Source organism: Pinus tabuliformis, chromosome 2_2, assembly GCF_031772625.1.
Source record: "Pinus tabuliformis cultivar Carrire ecotype Pingquan chromosome 2_2, CPIR1, whole genome shotgun sequence".
NCBI classification, from domain to species: Eukaryota; Viridiplantae; Streptophyta; class Pinopsida; order Pinales; family Pinaceae; genus Pinus; species Pinus tabuliformis.
The window spans coordinates 990,121,162-990,138,448 of NC_142300.1; the positions used below are offsets into that span (position 1 = coordinate 990,121,162).

The window sequence follows — 17,287 nt, forward strand, 5'->3', positions numbered from 1 at the left end:
ACGGATAGCTGGGTGTAATGTGAGAGTTTATGTAATCTCCTGTTTGATTAATAAAATATTGCCGATGCCTTAGTTGTGTGGACGTAGCCCAGATTGGTTGGGTGAACCACGTTAATTCTCTGTGTCTTTATGTGCTTGAATTTCTGTTGTGTATTTGTTTTATAGTCTGTTGTGCATCTGATCTCCAACAATTGGTATCAGAGCATGTTGGAGGCAAGATTGGACTTGCATACTGGAGGTGGAGCTGAGGTCGTTTATTTGCTGCCTGGACGTGCTACCTGGTGCGCTGTGGAGCTGTTCAAACAAGCGTGGAGCTGGTTTGAGTGCGTTGGCATGAATCAGTTTTCAGTGGTTACAGTCTAGCCATTTGCGTGGAGGTATTACGCTGCTCTCTACCTGATTACCTGCGTGTTAATGCATGAAAGGTTGTTTGTTATTATATGCAACTGTTAGTGTGTTAATGAGACAAGCCATATGCGTGGTGGAAAATTTATATTATATTGGCGTGGATCTGTTATGCAAAACGGCGTGGAAACTGCGTGGAGCGCTAGAGCAGAAACGTATTACCTGATTGCTGGAGCCGTCCATTGCCCTGCGCGCTGGTAACACATTTTTTTGCTGTGAGTTTACAGCATGGGTATGTATTTAATAAACGGCGTGGTTATGTTAGATACCTGCGTTGATATATGTTAAAACAGCGTGGGTATGTGTATTGCAACCGCGTGGATTTATTTAAAAAAAAAACAGCGTGGTTATGTTATAGCGTGGAACCAATAATTGGTAAACAAAAACGGCATGGTTTTCTTAGATCTGCGTTCATATATATATATTAAAATGGCGTGGATTCTTTTGTTTGTTGCGTTGACCATTGCTGGAGCCGTGTGAACCCTGCGTGGAGTTTTGTTTTTTGGTGTACAGCGTGCGCAAAACCGACAGTGATATTTTGTTTATTTGTTTTTAATTGGCGCGGATTATCCAAAAACAGTAGCGCCAACCTCCTGAATTAGCGCGAATATTATATAATTAAGTGCGCCAATGCGCCAATGAGCCAATAGGCGCGCATATTAGTAGAATTCTCGCGCCAATTTGACATTCCTTACAGCGTTTTTTAAGTGGCGCGGTTCTTGTGTTGATCAGCAAGCGCCAATTCATCAGCAAGCGCCAATTTGATTTACATTTTTTTTTTTTTAAATGAGATTAAATGTAAACTGAGGCACAGGCATTTTTTTTTAGATTCAATTTTGTTTTTTATTAAATTGAAATTGGAGATTCTTTGACGAGATGGCCAAAACTCAGAGTGCCCGTTTTGAAATAGAGAAATTTAATGGGAAAAATAATTTCGAGATCTGGAAGGTAAAGATGCACGATCTGCTGGTTCAACAAGGTGTGGCGAAAGCACTGTTGGGGAAAAACAAAAGGCCTCCTTCCATGACGGAGGATGAATGGGATGAGATGGACGATAGAGCTCTGAGCGCAATTCGGTTATGTCTGGCGGACGATGTTCTGTTCAACATTGTGTCAGAGAAAACCGCCGCAGGTCTGTGGTCGAAGCTTGAGAAGCTCTATATGACGAAATCTTTGACAAATCGGATTCTCCTGAAGCCGCAGCTTTATGGTTTGCGAATGAAAGAAGGTACCTCGATTACTAATCACCTGAATGTTTTTAATACCTTACTGGTGCAATTAGACAGTCTAGATGTGAAATTTGATTCAGAGGATAAGGCAATAACTCTATTGTGTTCATTGCCCGAATCCTGGGATCACTTTGTTACTTCCATAAGCTTTAGTACATCAGACATCCTTGAGTTTGACGATGTTGTTGGATCCTTGTTGGCTGAGGAAACGAGGAAGAGGTCGAATGCAGACACCTCTACATCAGAGGTAATGATGGCCAGAGGTTGCTCAAGAGAGAGACACTCCAGGGGAAAGCATAGCGACTCTCGTTCAAAGTCCAAAGGAAAGAATCCAAAGGTGAAGTGCTGGCATTGTGGCAAGGCTGGACATCTGAAAAAGGATTGCTGGAAGCGAAAGCAGGCTGCTAAAGAAGGCTCTTCGACAGAAAAGAAGGAAGCCAACACCACAGATACAGGTTCAGTATCTGGTTCAGGTATGAGTGATGAGGTATTGTCAGTTAATATGTCAAAACATGATCAACATTGGTTGTTAGATTCCGGGGCATCTAACCACATGTGTATTCATAAAGATTGGTTTAAAACATATAGATCAGTTGATGATGGAGTCGTGTACATGGGTAATGATGTCACTTGCAGTATTATTGGAATAGGAAGTGTACAACTACAAATGTTTGATGGCACAACCAAAATGTTAACTGATGTGAGACATGTACCAGATCTAAGGAAAAATCTAATTTCATTAGGAGCACTGGATACGAATGGATATAAAACTGTAATTCAAGGTGGAGTTATGAAAATCTATAAAGGTATCTTACTAGTGATGAAGGCTAAGAAGGTAGGAAATCTTTTTCAATTAGAAGGTAGAACTGGGTCAGATCATGTGTCGGTGTCTGAACAGGACAGTAGTTCCATTCGCCTATGGCATCAAAGGTTGGGCCATATGAGCGAACGAGGGTTGAAAATTTTGGCTGACCGCAAGTTACTTCCTAATCTAAGATCTGGAAAGTTAGATTTCTGTAAACATTGCTTGTTTGGAAAACAAAGTAAACAAAAGTTTAAAATAGGCAAACATACTAGTAAAGGGATACTTGATTATATTCATTTAGATGTTTGGGGTCCAGCCCCTACAACGTCGTATGGTGGCTCATCGTATTTTGTGTCGTTTATTGATGACTTTTCTCGGAAAGTATGGGTCTACATGTTGAAAAAGAAGTATGATGTTTTTACAGTTTTCAAGCAGTTTAGAGCATTGGTAGAAAACAGCACTGGTAGAACTATAAAATGTTTAAGAACTGACAATGGTGGTGAGTTTTCCTCCAAGGAGTTTGATAGCTATTGCAAGGATGCAGGGATCGAGAGACATAAGACCACGGTTTATACTCCTCGGCAGAATGGAGTTGCTGAACGCATGAACAGGACTCTTCTAGAGAGAGCAAGGTGTATGCTGAGTAACGCCGGGTTGCAAAAGGAGTTGTGGACGGAAGCGGTGGCAACAGCTTGTTATGTGATAAACTGATCTCCATCAACGGCAATAGGCTACAAGATTCCGCAAGAGGTATGGAAAGTACACCCTTGTGACTATTCTAAACTCGGAGTGTTTGGTTGTGATGCATATGCTCTAGTGCCTAAACATCAGCGAACTAAATTAGATCCGAAATCGAAAAGGTATGTCTTTGTTGGGTATGGTGATGGAACAAAGGGATTTAGATTGTGGGATCCTACTACCCGCAAAATCATCATCAACAGAGATGTAAAGTTTAATGAATCCTCTCTTGTACAGTTAGATGTAGATAATAAATTGAAACAGGGTGATGTATCTGATTTTCAGCACATTCAGTTTGACAGCATTTCTAATGATAGTCATAACGACCATAGTTCAGATTCTAGTCATGAACAGGTTTCAGAATCAGATTATGAACAGGGTTCAGATGGAGGTCATGAACAGGTCTCAGATGGCGATCATGAAGAAGTTCCTACAGTTGATAGACAGCCAATTGTGGAAGCACCAGAAACATTCTTAAGGAGGTCTACAAGGATCAAACACCCTCCGAGAAGGTATGATGATCATGTTACTTCAGTTGCTTTGATCGCTAATGATGATGAACCTTTGTGTTATGAGGAAGCTGTAGAAGGTTCAAATAGTGACAAGTGGAAAGCAGCCATGAAGGACGAAATGATGGCCTTAGGTAAGAATGGCACATGGGATCTGGTTGAACTTCCCAAAGGCAGAAAAACTGTGGGATGCAAGTGGGTGTTCAAGGTGAAACGGGGTGTGAATGATACGGAAGACAGGTACAAAGCGAGACTGGTTGCAAAAGGGTTTTCTCAGAAAGCTGGCATAGACTTTCATGAGATATTTTCACCAGTGGTTAAAATTGTTTCAATTAGAATTGTGTTAGCATTAGTGGCTTTGTTTGATTTAGAGTTGCAGCAATTAGATGTTAAGACTGCATTTCTACATGGAGATTTAGATGAGGAGATATATATGGAACAACCGGAAGGGTTTGTTCAGCATCGCAATGAGAAATTTGTCTGCAGGCTCAAGAAGTCATTATATGGCCTGAAGCAGTCGCCTCGGCAGTGGTATAAGAAGTTTGATTTTTTCATGTTGAGTCAGAAATATGTAAGAAGTGAATATGATCATTGTGTTTACTTTAAGCAGTTAAATAATGGCATGTTCATTATCTTAGTGTTGTATGTTGATGATATGCTTTTAGCAAGCAAAAGCATTGAAGAAATCAACAGGTTGAAGACTCAGATGGCAAGGACGTTTGATATGAAAGATCTAGGAGCAGCAAGACAGATTTTGGGCATGGAGATTTTCAGAGACAGGAGTAATGGTAAGCTGTGGCTATCACAACAGAAGTATGTTGAGAAAATACTTTTGAGGTTTGGTATGAATAATGTGAAGCCTGTGTCAGTCCCTTTAGCTTCCCATTTCAAGCTTTCTTCCAGTTTATGTCCTAATACAGATGAAGAAAAGGATTATATGTCTCGAATTCCATATGCCAATGTAGTAGGATGTTTGATGTATGCGATGGTGTGTACGTGACCAGATATTTCACATGCAGTTGGGGTTGTCAGCAGGTACATGGCAAATCCTGGTAAAGAGCACTGGTCAACAGTAAAATGGGTGCTTCGGTATATGAGAGGCACAAGTAGTTATTGTATTACTTACAATAAAAGTAGTGAATCTGTTTGCGAATATGTTGATTCTGATTTTGCAGGTGACTTGGATAAGAGAAGGTCAACTTCAGGGTATGTCTTTACTCTTGCAGGTGGAGCTATTAGCTGGATGTCAAAGCTACAAAACATTGTTGCTTTATCCACTACTGAAGCAGAATATATTGCTGCTTCGCATGCTTGCAAAGAGGCGGTTTGGTTGAAAGGATTGCTTGGTGAGTTTGGTAGGTTATAGGACAACATCAGGTTACTTTGTGATAGTCAAAGTGCAATACATTTGGCTAAGAATCCGGCCTATCATAGTAAATCAAAGCATATTCCAATCAAGTATCATTTTGTAAGACAGGTTATCACTGAAAGGGGAGTTTCTCTTGAAAAGGTGCATACAAAGGACAACTGTGCAGACATGTTCACGAAACCCGTTTTGTTAGAGAAGCTACATTGGTGTTTGGCTTCTCTTGGCTTGCAGAAAAGATGAAAATAATAAACAAACAGGGCATCAGGCTAATTGTTGTCAAGGTGGAGATTGTTGAGATTTTTCTGTTTTGGACAAAATAGGCAAAATCCCAGTGTGTGACAACAATAGAAAATCTGTTGCTGGATTATCTCCAGGTTGTTGGGAGAAAATTAATGCATCCTAAATTTGATGTGAGAGGTAGTTAGATTCTCCTTGCTATAAAATAGGCAGTCATACGGATAGCTGGGTGTAATGTGAGAGTTTATGTAATCTCCTGTTTGATTAATAAAATATTGCCGATGCCTTAGTTGTGTGGACGTAGCCCAGATTGGTTGGGTGAACCACGTTAATTCTTTGTGTCTTTATGTGCTTGTATTCTGCTGTGTATTTGTTTTATAGTCTGCTGTGCATTTGATCTCCAACATATTTGAGCTACCTTTGCAAGCATCCCCAAAAAATTTGAAGCCATCATCAATCTTATTGGGAACAAAGTTGATATATTGTTTGGTTTAAACAAATACAACTTACAAATCTAGAAATGGCATATGACAACCCTTGACATATATTTTCTTGGAACTTCTATCATAACCAAATCAACATCAATTTTAGTAATTATAAAATGATTTCACTAGTATCAAGTGTTGATTAATCCTAATCAATTCTATTAATGCTTGAATCAATTTCATTTAGGAGGTGTTTTATGATATAGCCATAGTGCTCTAATTACACATTCATTCTCCCCAGACATGAACATGGGAGAAAGTTCATAGTTCTCATGACATAAGAGGTTTGTTACACAATAATATCGTATTTGTCATTTTACAACAACATTGTATTATGAAGAAAAAAATCCACAATTGAAGACGACATTTTCCTACCACTATCCAAATTCCAATAGTATACTTTTAAATTAACAATGTTTCACCTCTCCCAACAACATAGAAAATATGTGATAGTTTCCTCCAAAGATTTAGTAATAGTAGAAAATTAGCAAAGTTGAGACTGACGACCCCCTTTCCACACTCCCTTTAGTACAATTCAATCCTAATTAGTGGTGGTTTTTCCTGGCACTACCAATATGTTTCGAGTGTGGCAACTCTCTTCACTTTGTGGACTCATAATAGTTTCTAGATCATTGGATCAACAATATGTCACTATTCATGACAATTAGAATGAGTGCATGATCATTGAAGTAATCAAAAAAATAATTATAATTTTCAGAGGAAAACTTGAACAATAAAGAAAGGTGATAGTAGAGTTTGTGACAAGATATTGATCACTTCATAGTTGTAACACATTTTTGAAAGAAGTTTTGCAAGCCCATGGATATGCAATCTAGTGATAAGTAGTGAATTGATTAAGCTTGTATTAACATGAATGAGGACAAGTGCACATCTTAGGCAATTTCAATGGCATAGAAACCTCCTTCATCGTATGTTGTCTCTTAATTGAAGGACAAATTTTTAAACATTTCAAAAGAAGAAGTTATCCAACCTCTATAATCTAGTATTATAATTTCTTGATTTAGTCCATTTACTAGATTAGGGGTGGGATTAGAATCTTTTTGACATCCATTGGATAGTCTACAAAGATAGTTAAGAAATATACAAACAAATATAGATTGGGAGTATAAACATGTCGGTTATTTGGGTTGGAACTATCATGTGAATAAACCAAAGAGGTTTGCAATTCATGCTCAAATTGGTTCCTAGAGAATGGTGAATGTGATCTAAGATCCCTACATCGTAAGTTAACTGCCATCTTCTAGCAATGAAAATTGTGATGAATTTGTGATCACTACAATGTCCTTTCTTCATTATCAAAATGGTGGCATTCACTTGTAATTCTTGTGTATAACACTACATACAGATCCATGGGTTGGTACTCCACATACAATCCTATGGGTTGAATTTCTAGCAATGGCGTGGGTACCTTTTTGAATACCCTTTCTAGGATTTTGGTTAAGAACCCATATCCACGGGTTGTTGTTATCGACTTTGATCCCCTTCATGGGGCATGTGCATCATTACAACTCCACATATAATTCCTCAAGTTGAATTTCTATAAATTACATGGCCATTTTTTCTAATGTCATAATTTGATGTTTTGGTTAAAGACCCATATCCATAGATAAGCGGTCTCGAGTTCAATTTCCTATAGTGATAATGCACCACTACAACTCCCCATACTATTACTTTGTAGGTTGAATTTTACCAATAATATAAATACATTGTTGAACACTGCATAATTTCACATTTTAATTACAAACCCATACCAACCAGTAGTTTCTTTACACCATAGTTATACAAATTTTTATTTATCCTTGTACCAATCAACACATGAAACGATTAAGCAATTCCATGTGTATTATTCAAAATGGTTTGAATCTTAGAACAAACATTATTTATTATTTAGAGTTTAAATTGCAACTACATTTATGTATCAATGAGAAACGTTGACAACACTGTATTGAAAGATGGTATGGAGGCATAATATATACTGTGATCCTTCCACTACACACCACCCGCTGCTTGTATCACCACCGTCCCTTCCCCTTGATGTTTCCACCCCTACACCATCACAATCACTGACTAATATATATAGAATGGATCCTCAATATAGGATTTATATACCAGTATAAGCGATGCGGGCAAATGGAAATGGACTTCCAATATGTCAATGTTAAGGCACTCACTGACAGATGAAGGTAGCTGGTCTTTAGGGGGCAAATTCAAACATTGCAGGGTTTACAATCCTGGAAGCAACGTTTGTGTTCACTGAATGCTTTTTAATGTCAATGTTAAGGTACTCACTGACAGATGGAGTTCGCTGGTCTTCGGGGGCAAATGCAAATTCTGCAGTGTTTTGAATCTTGGACGCAATGCTTGTTTTCGCTGAATGCCTTTCTAGCACATTTATTCGATAATGTATCAACTAAAACCATGTGCTAAAGTTTCTCTGTTGTGCTCTGCCCCGGTTAAATACTTTGCCAGTCCATCAGGTGACACGGGATCAAAACAGATCGGAGTTATTTGGTTGGCGTTACGGCAAATCTCGTGTTTTGTGAATTTAATAAATTTAGTTACAAATCAATAGCTGGAATAGCTCAGTTGGTTAGAGCGTGTGGCTGTTAACCACAAGGTCGGAGGTTCAAGCCCTCCTTCTAGCGCCATCTATGTTTATTAATTGTTCAGAAAATTGGCTTCCGCCCCTCTTCATAAATTGTTTCGGAAAAAATTTCAAACACTGCTCTGTTTATATGTTTATTAGTCGTTCAGAAAATTGGCTTCGGCCTCGAATCTTTCAAAGAATTATAATCATAATTTCAATCTTTAGCGGCATCTGTCTGTTTATAAATGGTTTTCAAAGAATTCTAATCATAATTTCTATCTTTAGCGGCATCTCGAACCTTATCAAAGAATTCTAATCATAATTTCTATCTTTACCGGCATTTGCCCTCTTCATAAATTGTTTTGGAAAAAATTTCAAACACTGCTCTGTTTATATGTTTATTAGTCGTTCAGAAAATTGGCTTCGGCTTCGGCCTCGAATCTTTCAAAGAATTATAATCATAATTTCAATCTTTAGCGGCATCTGTCTGTAAAATGGTTTTCAAAGAATTCTAATCATAATTTCTATCTTCAGCGGCATCTCGAACCTTATCAAAGAATTCTAATCATAATTTCTATCTTTACCGGCATTTGTCCTCTTTATAAATTGTTTTGGAAAAAATTTCAAACACTGCTCCGTTTATATGTTTATTAGTCGTTCAGAAAATTGGCTTCGGCTTCGGCTTCGGCCTCGAATCTTTCAAAGAATTATAATCATAATTTCAATCTCTAGCGGCATGTATCTGTTTATAAATGGTTTTCAAAGAATTCTAATCATAATTTCTATCTTCAGCGGCATTTGTCCTCTGTTTATAAATTGTTTTGGAAAAAGTTTCAAACACTGCTCTGTTTATATGTTTATTAGTCGTTCAGAAAATTGGCTTCGGCCCTCGAATCTTTTCAAAGAAATATAATCATAATTTCTATCTTTAGCGGCATTTGTCTGTTTATAAATGGTTTTGGAAAAAGGTTCAAGCCCCGCTCTGTTTATATGTTTATTAGTCATTCAGAAAATTTGTTTCGGCCCTCTAATATTTTCAAAGAATTCTAATCATAATTTCTGTCTTTAGCGGCATTTGTCCTCTGTTTATAAGTTGTTTTGGAAAAAGGTTCAAGCGCTACTCTGTTTATAAATCGTTTAGAAAATTAGCTTCGGCCTCGTAACTTTCTGCGAATCTTTTCAAAGAATTGTAATGTAGTTTCTGTCTTTAGCGGCATTTGTGCTCGTATAAATTGTTTTTGAAAAAGGTTCAAGCGATTGCTTTCAAAGAATTATAATCATAATTTTTGTCTTTAGCGGTATTGTCCTCTGTTCATAAATTGTTTTGGAAAAAGGTTCAAGCCCTGCTCTGTTTATAAATCGTTTAGAATATTAATATTCGCTTCGGCCTTCATAACTTGCTGTGAATCTTTTAAAAGAATTCTAAGGATAGTTTCTGTCTTTACCGGCATTTGTCCTCTGTTTATAAATTGTTTTGGAAAAAGGTTCAAACCCTGCTCTGTTTATAAATCGTTTAGAAAATTAGCTTCAGCTCTCATAACTTGCTGCGAATCTTTTCAAAGAATTCTAATGATAGTTTCTGTCTTTAGCGGCATTTGTGCTTTGTATAAATTGTTTTTGGAAAAGTTTCAAGCCCATCTTCTTGCGACATCTGTGTTTATAAATCGTTCCGAAAATTAGCTCCGGCCCTCGTAACTTGCTGCAAATCTTTTCAAAGAATTATAATGATAGTTTCTGTCTTTAGCGGCATTTGCGCTTGTATAAATTGTTTTTGAAAAAGGTTCAAGCCCTCTTTCTTGCGGCATCTGTATTTATAAGTCGTTTAGAAAATTAGCTCCGGCCCTCATAACCATCTGGTATAACTTGCTGCGAATCTTTTCAAAGAATTCTAATTATACTTTTTTGTCATTAGCCACATTTGTGCTTGTATAAATTGTTTTGGAAAATAGCTTTGGCCCTCATAACCGTCTGCTATACCTTGCCGAAATTAGCTCCGGCCATCGTAACCGTGTGCTTTAACTTGCCGCAAATCTTTTCAAAGAATTCTAACGATAGTTTGCCGCAACTCTTTTCGAAGAATTATAATGATAGTTCCTACCTTCAGCAGCATTTGTGCTTGTATAATTCGTTTTGAAAAAAAGCTTCGGCACTCATAACCGTTTGTTATAACTTGCTGCAAATCTTTTCAAAGAATTCTAATGAGTAGTTTCTGTCTTCAAATCATTCTGTTATATCTTGCTGCAAATTTTACATACTAGTTCTGGACAGGACTAGAGTTGAAATGTGGATTTGGTTTGGAGATTTTGGCTTCAACATCGATCGAAACCAAAACTGAATCAGTGATCCATTTCAAAAACATTCTGAATCAGTGATCCATTTCAAAAACATTCTGATGATATTTTCGGGCTTCATTCCCTTCTGCTATAACTAGCTACACATCTGGTCAAAGATTCACATAATCGTACCGGCCTGGATTTGATATGTGTATAGGGTTCGGAGAGGGTTCGGAGATTTTGGCTTCCAAGATCGACTTAAACCAGACCGAACCAGTGGTTTATTTGGGCTCGAGCTTTTAGTGATCCCTGAGAGGGCCATTCACCGCACTTGGACCAAATATTCAGAACAATGTGTGCAAAGTGGAATGCTTTTAGTGATCCTGGGCCATTCACCGCACTTGGACCAAATATTCAGAACAATGTGTGCAAAGTGGAATGCTTTTAGTGATCCTGGGCCATTCACCGCACTTGGACCAAATATTCAGAACAATGTGTGCAAAGAGGAATTATTTTCCTGAGAAAAGTGTCCATGCAAACATAAGATTTATTTTATCTTCAACCCAACATTTATTCGACAAAGGTTTTAACGATTCTTAAGTGGTTACTGTTTGAAAAATATTCTGGACGTGCAAAGCACGAAAATAATCAATCATTTTTAAGTCTTTCAGAGTTCTTTTTTCAAACTTTCACTGCTGACCTTCATTTATCCTTTGGCCTCTACAGTGACATCTGTCCCGTGTCCAAGAAAATTTAGTAGTAATTACACCTGTAATGTCAAAGTAATAAGCTTGAAGTAATGATTTCGAGGGTAATGCAAAGGATTATTTATGCCTCTTCTAAATCCAGGGACGATTGTGTATCCTAGGCTTTAAATCTAGGGATGGTTGTGTATCCTAGACTTTGAACATCTATCCAACTACTTTAAATTGATAAGTTTGCCCTGTTACTCTTACACTATGAATATCATGGTGCATGAAGAATATTCTAGATTTCATGATGCATGATGAAAATAAGCTTGAAGTAATGATTTCGAGGGTAATGCAAAGGATTATTTATGCCTCTTCTAAATTTAGGGACGGTTGTGTATCCTAGGCTTTAAATCTAGGGATAGTTGTGTATCCTAGGCTTTGAACATCTATCCAACTACTTTAAATTGATAAGTTCGTTTTGTTATTGTTACACTATGAATATTATGGTGCATGAAGAATAATCTAGATTTCATTTAAATCTAGGGATAGTTGTGTATCCTAGGCTTTGAACATCTATCCAACTACTTTAAATTGATAAGTTCGTTTTGTTATTGTTACACTATGAATATTATGGTGCATGAAGAATAATCTAGATTTCATGATGCATGATGAACAATTTTGCTTATGCCATGTCAGTTAGGAGTAAGTTCATGTTAATCTGCATCAATGAGAGCATTTTGCATAGGTTCAAACTTTGTCTTATTCTCTACTTTTCTATTGGATATGGGTTACTATGATAACTATATGTGCATGGCTTGAAAGAGGAGACCACTGGTGAGTTTCACCATGGCTAACCCGTGGAAAGTTGGAAACTAGGATGGGTTGAAGTAGTATTTCAGGCTGCCTTGATGGTTGTTGCTCCTCATGGGATTGGTTGGAACAGTCGGTTGGAGCACTATTTAAATCCTATCAGAGTCCTTTAAGGTTAAGATCAAATTAAATTTGCTTCAGGATGGAGAGTTGGCTTACTTGCAGGGTTTCATTCTTGCTTAAATGTGCATTCAGTGTGGATTGAGATAAACATGTTAGGAAAACGTGGCAACACTGAACAGGCTAGAGCCATGAATTGTTATAGTTGATGTGCAAGAATATTATTACAGCTAAATAGGCCTCCTAAGGAATATTAAAAATAATAGTGGAAACAATAAAATAATATTAGATTACATCTTCAAATTTAAAAGGAAAAAAAAAACAACCCTATTTTTCAACTTGTATTTTCAACTTATCTTCCTATTGTTTTACTCAAATTTCAAGTGGGAGCAATCGTTGGATACGAAATTTTATTCCCCGTCCAAAGAGTACCTATGTGACATACTTTTGATGGACTCTACTACATGAAAAATGAGAAATACATGAAAAAAACATGATTGTAATTATGTTTTTCATGTATTTCTCATTTTTCGTGTAACAAGGTCCGTTGAAAGTATGTCACATAGGCACTCCTTGGATGAGGAATTGAATTTTGCATCCAACAAGTGCTCTCTTCGAAATTTTAGTAAAACCGTAGGGAGATAAGTTGAAAAAATAGTTTTTTTATTTTTTTATTTTTTATTTTTTTAATCTTTTTACTTTTCTACTCCAAAAATGGTGAATCATTCTCTATGGTTGACATCATCATCTTGAATCCAATTGGTTCTTATAAAACTGATTTTAGTTGTACATTTTTATTTTGAGACCTATTTTTCACCTCAAAATTTCTCAAATGTTATATCCATTATATATATCTTTGCAAATAACAGAAACTTGTTGTCTTTATCACATCGAATTGTGATGCTTTTGTATAAACACATTGTTGAGTCAATATCCAAACTGTCCCATTTATTTGTAGTGTGCATTGATTTCTCATGGGTTTCCCAAAGAGAATAAAATCAGAGTGGATGCATCGGGAAGTTTAACAAGATTCAATTTTGGAAATTTAAAATGTATTTAAATTATGCATTTGGTTGGGTCATAAATTAATTGCATCACATCCATAGAACCAGAGTATCATAGCTACCTATCCTAGGGAATGTGGATAATATGCAACCCAATAGCTGGGTATGCAACACATTTACCTGACATGCCTTCCAAGGTGAAAAGATAAAGACTTCCTAGATCAACAAGTTATGTATGACTTATGGTTGTGTGGTTTTCAATACATAAACAAATTCCATATGTCAAAGGTTCAAAGGTTGGAGAGGGTTGGAATGTAGCAACTTGTATGTTAAGGATTTTTGCATCATGATGAAGCTTAAGCATAGAAATTTTGGAGGAGAGAGGAGGCAAAAGATCAAGTCAACTTGTGGCTCAAGCTTGCGAGGACAAAGATCTTGAGCTAACTACCCTAAAGCAAAAAAAAAGACTTACAGGTCTTCGATAAGCATCAAGCTTTGGAGAGTTGTATATCGGCACGATGAGTTGTGGTCAAATATCTTGTGCATAAGATGGCTGTGAGGCATCTCAAAGGAATGGACAAGAACAATAACAAATGTCATGCTCATGGAAATTGAATCTTAGAGATAAAATGTGTAATGCAGTCTCTTTATGAGCTTCTTTCTTATCTAGACCCAGTATATAGTATAACTCTAAACAAGTGTATTTTATCTTTTGAAAATAGTCCCCACACTGGAAATGTGGCCTACAATATAAATTATATGATCTATTTTGTGAGAGTCATCTTTGATAGGATGTCTCAAACATGAATTTTAAAGGAAGGAACAAGTTTATGGATAAACCATTGGAAAAGGGCTACTCGAGGTATATCATGCCAATCATGATATTTCACAAAATCTTTGTTTAATTTTACTATCGAAATTAGTACAAAACATTTTTTTTAATTGTAAAGAAATAAATCCTGGTAGGAGTTGTACCAAGGTATGTTGAGTTCATTAGGTAGCTTGAGAAAATGTTTAATATGGAAGGAGGTTCTCATAGAGATGCCAAATTCTCTCCATCTTGAAAAGATGCTTTAAACATACAAGCATTCTCCTGCTAGAGGATTCTTAAACTAGTGATGTAATGCTCAATAAACAAGGCTCAAGAATTGGTCTAAAAAAATAGGGAACAATGGTTGCACTCTTCTCACACTTGTAGAGTTTCTACAATGATCTCAACTCATCAAACTGCCACTTCATTCCCTTATCACCAAAGGAGGCACATCTTTAGAGGAGCAAACTCTTCATTGTTGTCTTTGTTACTGCTCAAATTGTGCATTTTGTTACCCCTTCTTTTATCAAGGGTACCTATGGAAAATATTTTCACTTGCATTTGGTGAACAGGGCTAGATACGAACAGGTAGCCTTACTCAGGGAAACAAAGCAAGTTCAATTGTAGCATTACATCATCAACATATTTACTACTCTCTTATAAGTAGACTAGGATCATAATATCCTCATTATTGGTGTGTATCTCTTGATTAAATATTTTGAGATTTATAGTGGCAACATCAGGTCATCATTTATTTACAACATTATATGAATTGTTAAGGGAAGTATGGAAAGGGTGATTTATGCAACCCATATGACCGTTATTTCCAAGAATCCCAAGCTGATAATTGAGCACATTTAGGGAATTATTAGAGAAGTTGTAGAAAAAGTTTGAATTTGACAAAGTTTACAGGTTGTTGGCTAGTCAACAGTGTGATCTTCCTTCATCAAGTACAAATAGTATTTTTGTAGATCTTGTGGTATTGATGAGTGAGCTAATATGTGATGATTGTGATTGAAGAAATTCCAAGTGAATGTTGGTACTGAGTTTTTTATTTTGCAACTAGAAAGGAATCACCAAAAATTTAGATCCAGGGGACAATTAATACAGGGACATCCTACTTAGCTTATTCATTTGTGTCTATTAATTATGAAAGGGAAGTTCTTCATTATGAAACAAATCATCAAGGTTGAGAATGGGAGCAAGCCTTCACAAAATTGACATGTTGGCAAGAACAACAACCATTTGAATTGGTTTTGGGTAGTGAGAAAAATAATTGAGTGGCTTTGCCATTGGTGTGGCTAGCATGAAAGCTAGTGAACATGCCTTGCTTCATGTGGATTGGCAATTAAGTTATGTGGAAGAAGGGAATTCCTCTTTTCCAAATGTACCACCTAGAGCCAATCTTATGTATGAAGTTGAGCTTATTGGTTTCAAGTAAGCCAAGGAAGGTAAGGCAGGCAGTGATACAACAATAGAGGAGTGAATTGAAGAAACACATAGGAGGCGATAGGAAGGTAATGGAGGACATATTAGTAGAGGATTTGCAACAATATGAAATGGCCCTAGCATACATGGGAGATGATTTTATGTTTCAGTTGTTTGGAAAATACAAGGATATGGTGACTACTGTGAAGAACCCTTGCAATATTAATATGGCTCAATGTTTGTTGAAGCTGAACCGTTATGAAGAAGCCATTGGCTAATGCAACATGGTATTAGTTGAGGATGAGAATAATATCAAGACATTATTCAGATGTGGTAAGGAACGAGTTGCTCTAGGGAAGATTGATGATGCAACAGAGGACTTTCATAAGGTTAGGAAAATTTCTCGTGAAGATAAGGTGATGATACGGTGATTGTATTAGGGTGTTATGTCTAAATGGCATGACGATTTAAGGGTCTATCCTGGCGACAATATTATATAAGGAACCATTTAAGAATCCAGATTTAAATAATTGGTTATAGGGAGCGTGCCACGTCACTTTGGTCGGGACAGAGCAATGGAGTAATTTATGTCCAAATATGGCATCACATAACTCCTTGGGGGAATAAGGCATTCACTGCTGCCTTGGGAAACAATCCTTAACAAAGAAGTGTTGTTTTGTGCCTCGTATATTGAACCCTTTGCAGAATTACAACTTGGATGTGGGGATGCGGTTCTATTCGAAGATCAAATTCTATTTTAAAGCTTGCCCACATTTATGATGGGGTATAAGAAAAATGATATATAAAAAGGAGGCAATGATGACCCTATTAAATCAAGGGTTATAGCTGCGCGGACCTGTTTACTCCCAATGGATTTCGATCGATGGTTGAGGGAAAAGCCATCAAATACATGGTTGAGCACAACAATGGTGGAAGAACCAAGGCCCTAGATAAATAAGAAGTTAGATAATACCATGCTCCCGTGTTAATGTTTATCTAATGTAGCGAGTGGACGTATTGATCAAGCCCATGTAGTTCGAGTTGCTTGCTTGACACCTTTACATCCATTGAAGATTGCATGGTGTATGTTGAAAATGCAACAAGAAATTCTTAATTTAATTTTCCCTTGAATTAAATTAGAAGAAAATCAAAATTCCACATCACAAGACAACTTGAATTATTTAACTGAGTTTTTATCACTCAGTTAGCTTAGTTAATTCGAGTTGATGGCCTAACTTGAGTCATGTACAGTGATTCCTAAATTTCAAGAGCCTAGGTTGAGTTTATTTTGAGTTGTAATTAATTAATTCAGTAAAACTGAGTTAAAGTTAGTTAAACTAGTTCCAACTTTTGGAGGAACTAGTGGGAGGTCAAGTAGTAGGGTGTGTACTCTATGATCAACCAATTAATTGATAAATTAGCCATAAATAACTCATGCATGCATGATCTACGAGTTACCTAGTTGAGATTGGAGTTCAAGGGAAATGTACTATCAGTTGTATAATTATTTGAGTTGTAAAAATGGTGCATGCAGTCATAGGAAGAGCCTAAAGGAATTGTGAAATCCAATGGAGGAAAATTCCTATTAAATAGGGCCATAATTCCTCATTGAAAAATGCAAGGAAGTAGGAGCTTAGAAGGTTAGGAAATTGGCTAAGTGTTGGCCAGAGTCAGTCTAGGAAGCAGTGAGATAGATTATGATAGTGAAGAGGTTGCTCGAGATTGAGAAAAGCATTGTAATCTTCTCATAATTTTCTAACTAAT

At 36.8% G+C, this 17,287-nt stretch overlaps 1 non-coding gene and 1 pseudogene across 1 annotated transcript; both read left to right on the forward strand.

The window, feature by feature from the left end:
- The first annotated feature begins 204 nt into the window (after window positions 1-204).
- On the forward strand, window positions 205-15,954 carry LOC149196644 (peptidyl-prolyl cis-trans isomerase FKBP42-like; annotated as a pseudogene).
- Window positions 8,370-8,443, forward strand: TRNAN-GUU (transfer RNA asparagine (anticodon GUU)). Its single transcript has one exon. It is a non-coding gene; the product is annotated as a tRNA-Asn (tRNA).
- Window positions 15,955-17,287: the final 1,333 nt, after the last annotated feature.